Consider the following 13,408-nt stretch of genomic DNA (forward strand, 5'->3'; position numbering starts at 1 on the left):
AGGTGGCCGGGTCCCGCGCCGTGGGCTGCCCTGCCCGCGTCTGTCTTGTCGGGTTGCAGCCGCCACTGGAGCTTGCTGGCCTGACAGCGGGGGGCCCCCCTCCCCTCCGAGCGCTGACAGCGTCAAGCCGTGGCAGCAGCCACAGCCGGGGAGGCTGGCGCCCTTGTTCTGTCAGCTCCCGGGGCGCTGGCGGCGGGGCTGGGAGGCGCTGTCACTGAGGGCCCCCCGCCGCGCCCCCCCCCCCCCGCTATCGATGCCCCCACGGCCCCGCCTGGAGCCCGGCTTGCTGCCAGCTGCGCATCTCCAGTGCAGACACGAACCGTAATGTCCTAACATTCCCAGGCCCATAACCTTTGCTTCCGGAGACGGCTCTGGCTGTCAGAGGAGCCCGGAGGCCAGTGCTCGAGCGGGCGGAGGCCGGTGTGGGCGCTGTGGCGGGTGGGCGCGGGGGAGGGCGGTGGCGGCACGTCCACCACCACCCGCTGCAAATATACGCACAGTAAATCCATGGCGAGTAAGTGGGAGAGGCTAAAGCCGGGATAAAATATGGGCAGATATAAAGCCAGACACCTTTATTGTTCTGAAATGTCTTCCAACAAGTTATGGGACCACAGCTTGACCCTAACCTATCATCTTGTTATATGGCAGGACACAGAGCTGGCTCTTGGAATTCGGGCTCCAAGGGGGCTCGTGGCCCCGGCCAGGCTATAGCCCCCACCCGCCCGGGGCGTGCTTGCCTCCAGTTTGTGCAGAGCTGACCCTGACCTTCCGGCCTGAAGACGAAGAGCCTGTCTCCACCTCCTGCCCTGCACCTCTGGTCGCTGGCCTCAATGACCGGCAGAGCCGCGTCCGTGGCCTCACCCAACGATAGGCGCTAAATGTTTCCTGAGCACCTACTATGTGCCAGTGACGGTCCTGGCTTCTAGGGACGTACAAATACGTGCCCAAACGTGGATGGCACACCCCCAGGCCCAGCTGCTGGTACCTCTCCCCTGTCCCCTGTCCTTTTCAGCTCCCTGTTTCCTCCCGTGTAGGATAGGCAAAGGGACTGACCCTGTGGGGCCTTTGGGAGACTTCAGGCCCCAGTCCACATCGGGCGCTAAGCTCAGGCCTCCCCACCATGTGAATGTTTGCAAACAATGCCCCTCTCTGGGCCTCAGTTTGCTCCTCTGTGACATGGGGGCAGGAGCACCTCTCGGAGGACTGTGAGGACTCAGCGGTTCGCATGGGTGGGGGGCCCTCAGCTCCAGGACTGCTCAGGATTATTCTCATTTACAGAGGAGGAGCGCCTAGAGGCTCAGCCAGCAGAAGAGGGCAGCCTCATCCCCATTTTAGGGTCTGAGAGGGAGTTACTCACAGTGGGTGGGGTACAGGGACAAAAGCAGACACACGGCCCCGCGGAAGGGACATGCACCGGCCCGGTTTCACGCCACCGGGATGCACGGCCCACGCAAATACATGTGACCCCCACCCCCACACGCCCCGGGGGGACCCTGGCAGCTTCCTAGGGAGGCTCCGCTCCATCACACAAGCCCCAACTGGCGGCTGGCATGGGGCCACGGCTCCTCCCCAGCACCTGGCTGGGAGGCCTCGGGGGCTGAGTTCCCCCAGCCCGTCAGCAACAGCGACTTCGAGGTTCAGAGGGTCCCCAGGGGACCCAGCTTTCCTCCATCCCCGAGGGCTCGTGACGCACCCGTGACCTTGCCTGGAGGTGTTTCGTCTAACCCACGGTCCGCCAGTGATCCAACCACCTCCCACTGCCCCTCATCAACGGTTAGGACCAGGTCGGGGGGAGGAAAGAAGCCCAGATGTCGCCCGCCTTCCCTTCTCTCCTCCTCCTTCCATCCACCCCCCCCGTCCTTAAAACGCCCTTCCTTCCCGTCGCCCACGTGTGCAGCCAGTCAGCGTTCGGGCGTACCTATTACACACCAGGTGCCGCCCCATGTGCCGGGGCGCACCAGTGAACAGAAGGGACAGACAAGCTCTCACAACACCTACCTTCTAGCTAGGAGAGATTTTTTTTTTAAAGGAAATTAATGAATGAGCGTTTGGGGATGCTGGTGCACAGCACGAGGAAGAAAGCAAATCAAAGTGCTAAGAGAGCAAATGAGTCTGTGAGGAAGGCAATCCAGGAGGGCCTCGTGGAGGAGGGGACATTTGAGCTAAAGCCTGAAGGGCAGAAGGAACCAGTCAGGCAAACATCCAGGGAAAGGGAATTCCAGGCCATTTCCACATGCAAAGGCCCCTAAGCAGGACCAGGAGACTGTGGCCCACGGGAGGTCAGTGCTGGCGGGGTGGGGCAGCGTGTGGAGGATGGGGTCAGGGGAGGAGGCAGGGTACAGTGAAGGAGCAATTCTGGGAAACTGGCTGCTACAGGAAACAGATGGGACTGGGAGGTCGGACCCTCAGGTGCCAGGCGGAGCTCACGCCCTCCCCAGGCCTCGACCAGGCCGCTGACCCTAGAGACGACTGTTAGAGTGCTGTCACCTAGCACTGTTCTCCGTGGCCTTCAGGTGGTTCCAGACTGCCCCATACTCAAACTGGCAAGAACGCAGAGGAACTGGCACAAGAGGACCTGGTGTGTGATGCTGTGCAGCCCTGGTGGGTTCCAGAAACTTCTGTGCCTCGGTTTCCCCACATAGATGTCCTCTCACTGTAGGGCCGTCTCGAGGAGTGTTGGGCTCTCATAAAGAGGCCCGGCCAAAAGTCCCACCGTCTAGGCCTGCTGACCAGGAGCCTCCCCCCCACCCCCGGGGCTTCTGCTCGATACAAATGCCCATTGTGCTGGCTCACCCTAGCACACCCACCCCAGGCTCTAACTGGTCCTGGAGGAGGTCAAGGGCACTGCCCGCCCACTGCAGAGGCCAGAGGATGGGGTGGGTGCAGGAGGTCCCTCAGGCTCATCCTACCTAGGCTGGCCCTCTGGGCTCCCACAGCGAGGGGAGCAAAGTGGTGGCCAGCAGGAGGGCCTTGGAAGGAAGTCAGATGGAGAGGCCATCATTTCAGCTCTTGGGTGCACGTTTCTGGAAACCAAGCTGGGTAGGAGCGACAGGGGGGGGGAGCCGTGGTTGCTCTGGCCCCCTCTTCTTGCCCAACACACCATTGGGGTGCCATCTGTTAATGAGAACCCCAAAAGAAGATTCTGGAAGGAACAGCCTAGGAGGGTAGCATGGGGTGGTCCTTCCTGAGCACCGAGCTCCATCAGGTCTCCTTCTAAGGCTTTTCATGAATCATCATGTTCAATCCCCTCATGACCATTTTACAGGTTGACAAACTGAGGCCCAGAGAGGGTAGGAATCTCCTGGAAAGTCACACAGCAGGGATCCAAGCCTGTGTTGTGAACCCGTGATCCTTCCTCTGATGACAGTAATACCAAGCTCATTTCCAGAGAGCTGCGGACCTGGCGCTGCTGGGAGCCCGCCCCGCGAAACTTATTTTATCATCACAAAACCCTGAGTTCCTGTCCCACTTTACATGGGGGTAACTGAGGCAAGAGACTTGCCCATTTGCACACCTAGTGAGATAATGGGGCAGGATTCCAACCAGGCAGGACGGGGCTTCTGCCTCCCCCCCATCAGCTGCCCCTCCTGGATTTGGGACCGGAGACAGAACCAGCTGTAAATGTGGGTGTCCTGGGGCACCTCCTGCCTCGCCCTGCTCTGCGGGCCGCACTGCTGAGCTCTGGGAGCGAGTGGTGCATGAAGAATTTCACCCGCAGCCAGCGGTCGCCTGTGCCAAACAGGGGGAGAGGTGGGAGGTGGGGGTGGCTCTGAGCAGGCACCTGTCAACCCTGACCTGACACAGACGCCTTGACCAAGGGGTAGCTGTGGCCCAGCCCCAAGGAACCCCAGGTGGGCTTCGCTCTGGGCCCAGCAGTTCACCCCCCTCGGGTAGGAAGACGTAACCTCCCCTGCGGCCCCCCTCGTGGGGGGCACACCAACCCTGAAAGGGTCCCCTGGCCCTCTCCCACCCTCCCCCAAGTTCAGGACCATGGCAGGCTCCGACTGGAGCCGGAGCCATTCTGGCCCAGGGGGTCACCAGCGGTCATTCTTAATGGCTCGGCTGTCCTGTCCAGCTCTGTCTCCACAAGGGAGTGATCTATGACCCCATTACCGCCGAGGCCTCTGAAGGGCTCCAGGATGGATTACCGGCTGCCTCGAGAGAGCGGGGAGGCAAAATCACACGCAGGTGAAAAATGAACTTCATCAGACTCCCTGGGTCTCATTACCATCCGTCAGCAGGCAGCCCGACCCTGCGGTGGGGGCGGCCACTTGCCAGGCGTGGGGGCTGCAACCCCCCCCGCCTCCTTCCGCTGCCAGAGCCCCATGTAAGCTCTAGCTCTCAGCTTTGCCTCCTGCCCCCCCCCAGAACCTCCAAAAAGGACCCCATGGCCAGGGCTGGGGACAGCAGGCAGGCATCTCCCACTGGGCCCTGACTTTGTATGTCTCTGAGTCCCTGTCCGAGCACTGGGGCCATGGACTCTTGACAGCGGGGACCATGCCATGAGCCATGGTTGCTGTGCGTCCCGCCCTGCTCGCCGCCTCCTGCACATACAAGCGCTACTGGCCAACAGCCCCCGCCCGAAACCCCTGCCCTGCCTGGTCCAGTGTGGGCCAGAGGGCCTCCTGGCTGAGAAGGGGCTTGTCTCCCATTTGGCGGAGGCCCCCAGGGCTCGGAGCAGGGGACAGGGAGCCAGAGAGACTTCAACAAGAAGCAGAAGCTCTGGAGGCAGCTGTCCATGTCCGGCGGGGCTGGGGACAGGTGCCTAGCAGGCTACACTAGCTGGACAGACACTTGGAGCCATCAGGAGGACAGCAGGCCTGCTCCGAAAGCAGATGCCCCTCCCTCCCCAGGTCACTTGCCAAAGAGCCCCCCAGGCACAGAAAAACAAAACCTGGACAGGCCTGCTCTATGCCCCTCCCTGGTCCTCCCCCTGCAGGACCCGTTTCAAGTCCCTCTCCTCCTCCCTCTTTGGTCCCCTTGGGAGGCCCCAGGCTTCGCTAGCCAGAGCTCATCAAGGACCCTGAAGATGAAGCCTGTTATGCATCCAGAACATTCCACCCACATGCCTGGCTGGCTGTGAGCTCTTGGCCCTTCTGTGGGCTGAGTCAGGGGCTGCACAGGTCCCAGCTTGTACAAGAAGCATAAGGGAAACCCAGGGATGAGGGACAGCACCTGAAATCCCCTCTCGTGGTAACATTCGAGACGGCTGTCCCACGTCTACTCCACGCAGGATCACTGCTGAACCCACAGGAGCTCACGTGATCTTCCTGGCCGGGCTGTAGGACGCGTGCTACAGTGTCGGTTCTGTTTTGTAGGTGCGGACATGAAAGTTGAGAGAGGTCGAGGGAGCGGTCTGAGGTCCCACAGCGAGTGAACAGCAAGGCTGGGAGAGAAGCCCGCGCCCCTGGGTCTCAGCTACATTACGGGGCCGGAGAGAGGTTCTCCAAGCTGAGCCCGGCCCTCTTGAGATCAAGGCCATCCTGGCTCCGCCAGCACATCCTCACGAGGGGGTGGGGGTGTTCAGCCAGTGAGAGGCATACTCCTTTCTTCTCAGAGGAGGTCTCTGGGGCTCTGGGTTTGGGGGGCCTGGGCTGAGCAGCCCTCACTGGGCCACCCCTCTCTGAGCCTGCCCCCCCCCACCCCACCCAGAGGGGAGGCAGCAGAGACTGTCTAGGGAGGGTGAAGCTGCTTTGGAAAAGGCAGGCTCCCGGATCCAGAGGGACTGTCGGTGTTAACTGGATTCTGAAGGGAAAACCCATTAGACTCTGAGCCCAAGTTGGGGGTGGCTGCCGAGGCCCACAGGGAATGGCCAAGGACTGATGAGAGCAACCTCCAGGCCAAGGACACGTCCTGCGGCCCAGAGACCGACTGCCCACTCTGGCCCCAGGCTCTGCAGGGAAGAGGCACACGGCGTCTTCCCATCCCCAGCGGGACAATTTTCTACCCTGGGCGGTGGTGGGGGGTGTGTGGTCCCTTTAATGGAAGACACTTAGTCCAGCCAAACCCTCGAAACCCTGCTGCTGTCTCCTCTTGGCTTCTGCTCCCCTCCCCAAGCAGACAGACACCCACGAAGCATGAATAGTCCATTGTGGGCAGCTTCTGAGCAAACCCGCAGTCACCCAGGCTAGCCTCAGAGAGGACTGTGTGTGTCAGAGAGCGATGCCCGTGAGTGTGTGTGCGTGTGTGCGCACGTGAGCCTGTGCGCGTGCCTGAATGTGAGGTCGACTGGGTGCACGTCTGTGAGTGTGCATGTGGGCGTGTGCTTGTGCACGGAGGGCTGTGCGTGTGCGTGCATGGGTGCGTGTGCAAAGGAGGATGTGCACTCGGGCAGGGAGCCCTGGGCGCCCACGCCGGGCCCACAGTAAGGCACCTAGTGACGGCCCCCAGCTGGATGGGGGAAAGAGGGCTTGCCTGGAGGATGTCTGGCCTTATCCAGAGGGATTCCGACCTGCTCTGCGTCCGTGCTCACAAACAGGACACACCCCCAGGCCGCCACTGTCCTTCCTGCTCACCCTGAGCCAGTGGTCAAGGCCCACGGGATCTGAATGTCCGGAAGCCTGCGGGGTCACTGTGTGTCCTCTCAAACACAAGGGCACACAGCCGAGGCCTCACGGCCGACTGGCCTCATGTGGGGAGTAAACCCTGCCCCACCAGGTCCAGGACTGCAAGGGCCTGGCCTCCGTCCCACTCCTGCCAGGGCTTCTGGGTAAAGGAAGGGCCCGGGATGCAGAGATAAGGCTGGACTCAGGGTGACCGGGGAGAGAGAAACAAGCGGGCAGATAAGCCAAGGGAGCTGCCTGGGCCCCCCGGCCCCATGGCAGCGTGTGGCTAGGAGATAACCACATTCTGGGGGCCCCAGCCGGAGCCGAGGCTGTGCAACTGATGCCCAGGGGATAAGCCGCCCACCCACCCGGCAGAAAGCAGGGGCTCTGAGGAAGTCCAGGAGCCCAGGAGTGGAGCTGGCGGACAGCCCATGCCATTGTCACCTACTCCTGGGCCTTGGAGGACACTTCTGGGCACCCCAGCTGGCCCTGCACGGAGCATGGCCCCCAGGCCAGCAAGGTGCCTGGAGAGGGACCCCTCCCCAGCATGTTCTGAGGAGACATGTCTCTGTGTGGAGAGTCCACACAGAAACGCTGGCCTCGGGTTTACCCAACAGCCTCTAGAAGGGTGGTTGGCACAAGCGGGTCCCCCTGGGGCTGTGACCTCGGCCCTGAGAACTGGGTCACCGTCCCGAGCTGCTGGCCTCCATTCCGCATCAGTGGCAGCTGCCACGGGGTGGCTGCCTCATTCACATACTGAGCGTCTAACCGCCGAGCCTCAGTTTTCTCATCTGTAAAATGGGGCTAACAGTATCTACCGCTCAGGGATGTTGTGACTATTGAACTGGCATCCAGGTGTCCCTCTGTACATGTTTTTGAAATAAAACGAAGTTAATGACATGAGCTGCAGGTTCTCCTCTCGGGATGTACCCCAAAGCACTGAAAACAGATGTCAGAAGGCAAACTTGCACGCAGAGGTTTACAGTAGCCAGAAGGTAGAGATAGCCCAAGTGCCCCTTAGCGGCAGAATGAACACAGTATGGAGGCGGTCCATGTATGGAACATTATTTGGTCACGAAAAAGGATGGCGTACTGTCCATGTTACCATGGATGAACCTGGGAAACGTGCGAGGGGCAGGAGGCCCATCACAGATCACCCACCAGAGATCCCATTTCCATGAGATGTCCAGAAAGGGCAAAGCCACAGAGACAGAAAGCAGGTTAGTGGTTGCTGGGGCTGCGGGGGGTGGGGGTGCCAGCTGATGGGGAAGGGGGCTTCCTCCTGGGGGGAGGAAGATGTTCTTGCACTGGACAGAGGTGGCAGACACTGTGCACATTCTAGAAGCTACTGAATCGTTTACTATAAAATGTTTCTTTTATGTTATGTAAATTGTATTTCAGTACAAAAAGTTTAAATGAACATGCACTGCAAAGACTTTAACAGACAACTGGCGGGTTCCCAGGCCCCCGGAAACATCCACATCCCCAATAAAGTGCAAAGAACAAGGAGAAGGGGTCTTCCCCACCTGCGAACGGCGCAGCCCGGCTGGAGGAACCGGAGAGGGCTGGTTTCAGAGCTGGATGACGGATCAGGGCCGATGACACAGACCCCTTCATGAGTATTAATTGGATCTAATTAGATTTGGGGCCACACCAAATGGAGTCAATTTGTTAACTGGGTTTATGTCAGGATTTCAAATCGCTACCAAGTAACACAGAGCAAAGACCTAGTGTCCAAGATACGGCACTTAACCAGACCATGACGGAGGCCTGCAGAGACGGCCAGTCGCCCCCAGAGTGGAGGGGCTGGACGTGGGGGCACCTGGGAGGTGGGGAGGGGCATCCCTCACCTCGCCTTGCCCAACCTCTATCTTGCTTATGACCCTGACCCTCCCTAAGCTTCAGTCTCCTCATTTGCAAAACAGTGGGCTGATCCAGAGGCAAAAGTGGGAGATGGGGGGGGGGTGGGGTTCCAGCTTCTCCAAAATTTTCATGAAGTCCGAGGGTACTACCCCTTCCCCATCCACAGAATTGTCTCCCTCTGCCTCTAAGACTCCACCAACCACCTCTGCATCTTGGAATCTTTCAACTCACAAGTCTGTCTCTCTTCCTCCAGGAAGCCCTCCCAGACTGCCGCAGCTATATGCCTTTAACCTTTGGAGTGCCCAGTTGGACATTAAGATCCCGGAGGACAAGATCCCCTACCTCTGACCTCCTGCTGTCATTGAGAGTTATGGTGACCAGCTATGTTACAATTTACTGACCTGTCCTTATAATCCACCAGAACATTCTGGAAATGATAATGCTTTGACTTCCCAAGGCCAAATGCCTGATGTCCTGTCTTTGGACTTGAGAAAGGAGCCCCTTCCCCCAGCACATCTGGCATGGTCATAGCACCACCTGCAGACTGGGCAGGAAGGCCAATGGGCCAGTCCCTCTCTGTGGCCATGCCCTGGACCCTGCCAAGGAGGAGATGGGTTGCTGTCCCTCGGGAAATCCACTCAACCGCACGTGTTCCCAAGATGGCTGGGGCGCAGGTGAGCAGCTGATAAACCCCTTTCCTGGCGACTGGGGTGTCTGCAGAAGGCCTGAGATAGGGCTGAGCAGCTACCACAGAGCCCGTGTCTTCCAGAGCACCAGCAGGAACATTCTAGCACACTGTGCACTCGGGCCCAGAGAGTGAGAGGGGAAACCTTCCTGCCACTACTCCGCAGGTGTTTATGAATCCAGGGCTTACCCCATGCCGAGCCTGCGCTAGCCCCCCACTTGCCAGGACCTTCACGTACCAGAGAAAGAGCCAGAAGCTCTGCCAGGACACATGGAGTGAGAAGCAACGGGCGCTTTCTACCCACTGTCTCTGCGCAAGGTGCTTCCCATAGCTCTCATCTAATCTGCCCTATGACCTAGTCTATTTCGTTTCAGTTGAGAAAACTAAGGTACAGAGAGGTTAGATTTCAGCAGGTGTCTCTCTTCCTCGGTTCTGTTTGGCCAGCAGACCATACGTGAGCCCTCGAGTGAAGATGTTATATGCCGGCAAGGAGCGCCAGGGGGCAAACGAGGAAACGGAGCAGGGGGCAGGGAGGCCTGGTATCCACCACATTCTGATGCTACACGGAGGCTGGTGGAGAACGGGGTGCGTGGGATGCTCCAAGAGATGGTTATGGCTTCCTGTAAGTCCCCCACCCCAAGCCCGCCACGTGTGGCCCGCTGTGGAGGCCTGTCACACAGGATCGCCGACACATGCCACCCCCACCAACATTTCAGGCTTACAACCAAAGGCGACCAGAACTTCAGAACCGAAAATCAGAATGTGGTTGGTGGGGAAGATGGGAAGAAGAACCTGGGCCACTGTGCATTGCAAATCACCCCACACACACACACCCCGAGACTGTATAGTGCACAACCTGCCCAACGGTAGGAGCAGTCCAGAAACCCAGCAGGGCCCACGTCCCCAGGATGGTGGCTGTGTAGGGGGATTTGCAGATCCCTTGCAGATTGCCTTGAACATGTCTTTCCCCAGAACCGTGGAGCAGCTCTCCCACAGAGGACCCCCTCTTTGCTCTCCTATGTGCCCCTTCATAGTGCCCTCCTCCCTTGCCCAGCCCCTGTCCTGCACCCAGTGCGACTCCCTCTCACACTTTGTGCTGTGGGGGCACCTGTGGCTTGGCAGGGCCTGGTGCTGAGGGGAGAAGGTGCAGACATCCGCCGCCCGTCCCCCACTTCTGGGCTCACGTCCAGCTGCTGGCTCCCGCGGTGACAGCCCGCCTCCCACAGCTCTGAGAACAGAGCCAGGCTGTGTTCACGTGTCCCCGCTGGGACCACACGGCGGGCGGGCAGGCGGGGAGGCGGGAGAGGGGGGAGTAAAGCCACCAGCCCACACTGCCAGGCCACAGGCTCTGTCTGTGCCCAAACCTGCCATTAGGGAGACTCAAGGCGGCCAGACCAGCCCACCCAGTCACCAAACTCAGCCCAGACTGGCCCCTGGGGGCCCAGGGCGGTGGCCGAAGGGGAGGGCGACAGCAGCAGCACTCACGACGGCCCATGGTTACCGGGGCCTATTCTGTGCCAAGAACCATGCCCCCGGCGGCCCTCCCAACACCAGGGAGGATGGAGACCCCGGGTTATCCCCATTTGATGGATAGGAGGACTGAGGCTTGGACAGGGCGCACCGGTCTGCCTGCGTGGTCTGGTCCCTGACACCATGCTGGGGGCCATGGGGGAGGTTATAGGTTTGTAGCTCTATCCCTGGGCAGGGGCTGGGGCAGCCCTTGGAGAGCCCGAAGGCTCAGGGAGCAGTGGCTTGGGCCCCAGGAGCAGGAAGGGAGGCCGCCCCAGAGCGTGGAGGTTGGTTCCTGGTGGAAAGTCCTGCTTCGGCACTGCTGGGCTGGTCTTGGGCCTTGCACAGGCCTGGGGCAGAGCTCCCACCTCATGAGACGACTCCCTGATGTATGAAGCACAGCTGAATGGCTTAATTGAGCCCTGGCATGCAGCTGGCGCTTAATACATGCTCTTCCCTTCCTATACCTTGCTGGGTGAGGTGAGGGGGAGAGAGGGGCAGGACCAGGATGTTCGGGGTGGGGAAAGGCAGCCAGAGCCGCCCCTCAGACGTGTGTTCCGGCAATTTTGGAGCAGCTGCTCTGCGCCAGGTAAGGGGGCTGTGTCTTCCCCTTGATGGCTGCCTCCCACCCCAGGCCCATAGGGGTCCCGTGGGGTCCTGCCTGGCCCAGCTGGGGTCCTGGGATTCCCACACTTCCAGACAAGGATGGCAGTGGTGCTGACAGTTCACACGGCCCAGAGAGGTTAGGCAGCCTGTGCAGGGGTACACAGCTCTAGGCAGGAGTGCGAGGATTCGAACTCAGGCCAGCCGGGTCCAGAGCCCTCCTCTTCAAACCACATCTGGGGAGCGAGGGGTGCCTGGGATGGTCTCTCGGCCCCTGGAAGGGAGGGCATGGTGTCCCCTTCACCGAGGTGAAGGGGTAGAGAGGCTGGCCCTGTCCGTGTGTCCATCTCTGCCCTACAGAGGCCAGAGGCCTTCTTCTGGGCTGCCCAGCAGGAGAGGGTCTGTGGTCCCAAAAGCTGGCCTCGTGGGCCCTCCCCTGCACAGCCCCCACCAAACCAGCAGGTCAGACGTGTCACGTCCGTGTCCCTCACACCCTCCGCGGACGGCAGGTGTGGCTGGCCGCCAAAGCCACTGTCTGCTCACTCACTCCCTTGGCCCGAAGCCACGGAGGACCTGCCGGGCCTGCTGGGTGAGCATACACGCATACACACACTCAGAACCGCCGCCCCCAACTCAGAGTCACACGTGCACACCAGCCGGAACAATGAGCTGCCGGCCTGCACACCCACTTGACTCATCTGTCCTGATGGGACCTGGAGGCAGGGGAGGGAGGCCTGGGGAGCAGCCGGGCCCACAGCTGACGAGGAGATGCCAGAAAGTCCAGCCCAGCCTTGGAACTGCGTGACCACGGGGGCCGCGGGGACAAAAGCACAGTCACACTACCCTACGCTGGGAGGGAGGAGAGAGGACGCATTCATTCCTCAGTTAAGCAGCCGCACGCCCATCCTCGAATGGTTTGCTGAGCACCGACTGTGTGCAGACTCCCTTCTAGGTGTCAGTAACCACATCAGACACGCGCTTGGTGCTGGAGGGATGGAGGTGGACACAGGACGTGGTGACTGACCCTTTGCTATGTGCATTGCCTTGCTGAGTCCTCCCTGAGACCCTCTCAGTGGCTGCTGCCAACGCCCCCACATCGCAGATCAAGAAATAGAGATGCCACTAGAAAACAGAAGACCTAAGAGCCTGCGCCTTGCCTCATTCCCCTTCTCATGACCCTCTATTTTGTCTGAAATAACAAAGAAAAAGAACCAGAAAAGGCAACACCGGCACTTAGGATACCTGCTGGGCCACTGTCGGGTTTGTCCGGGACAGCCCTGATTCTCACCTAACACCCAATCTAATAAATGAGAGCACCTCTTGTGCTCTCAGCGTGCCCTGGTTTAGACCCAGATAAAGCCAGTGAAGCTCCCTTCCCACTCTGGCGCTGAGGGAAAGATGTAATCAGGGAGAAAAAGGGATGGTCCCAGGACAGCACAATCACGGAAGGCTTCCTGGAAGAGGTGGGCTTGAGCCGTGCCTGGAGGTAGGGAGACACCACCTACCAAGGTCCTTCATCTAGGATCCAGGACCCAGGCCGGTGCTCAGCTTTATAGCTCTGTTTGAGGACCGCGTACTCTGGGGAGGCCCCAGAAAGTACAGAGCGTGAAGAAGGGGCCACACTGGGGCTGTGCCATATGATGACAGCCCCCCACAGCCCCTGGCTGCCTTCCCAGCACCCAGTTGTGTCATGACAGTGCTGCCCAGTGCCCCTGGGACAGCCCCCCACAGCCCCTGCCTGCCTTCCCAGCACCCAGTTGTGTCATGACGGTGCTGCCCAGTGCCCCTGGGACAGCCCCCCACAGCCCCTGGCTGCCTTCCCAGCACCCAGTTGTGTCATGACAGTGTTGCCCAGTGCCCCTGGGATGGACGAGGTGTCCCACTGCCCGTCCCCACGGGTGCTCACAGTGTTGTGACCATCCATGAACTAACGCCCACAAGTGCGGCCAACAGCCTTGGTATACAGTAGGTGTTAGCTAAACGCCAGCCGCTATGGCCCTTTTTATTGTACCAAGGAGGTGCACAGAGGAGAAGGGTCCTGGAATCTGAGACGCGGAAGGAAGACTGTCCTGTCTGGTCTTGGCTCTTCTGTGACGGTCCAACCAGTTTGGTGGACTCTGCTTGAATACTCTTGGGCTCAGGGAGCTCACTACCTCACGGCCGGCCGGCCTGTCCAGAGATAGGCAGTGGACTGCGCTCCCCT

The 13,408-nt window shown here is 60.1% G+C and overlaps 1 protein-coding gene across 7 annotated transcripts in view; it reads right to left on the minus strand.

Moving 5' to 3' along the window:
• The window catches only part of GSE1 (Gse1 coiled-coil protein), a 385,871-nt gene that overhangs the window by 220,973 nt on the left and 151,490 nt on the right, over positions 1–13,408 (minus strand). The window lies entirely within an intron of this gene.

The sequence above is a fragment of the Mustela nivalis genome (genome assembly GCF_964662115.1).
Source record: "Mustela nivalis genome assembly, chromosome: 18".
Lineage (NCBI taxonomy): Eukaryota > Metazoa > Chordata > Mammalia > Carnivora > Mustelidae > Mustela > Mustela nivalis.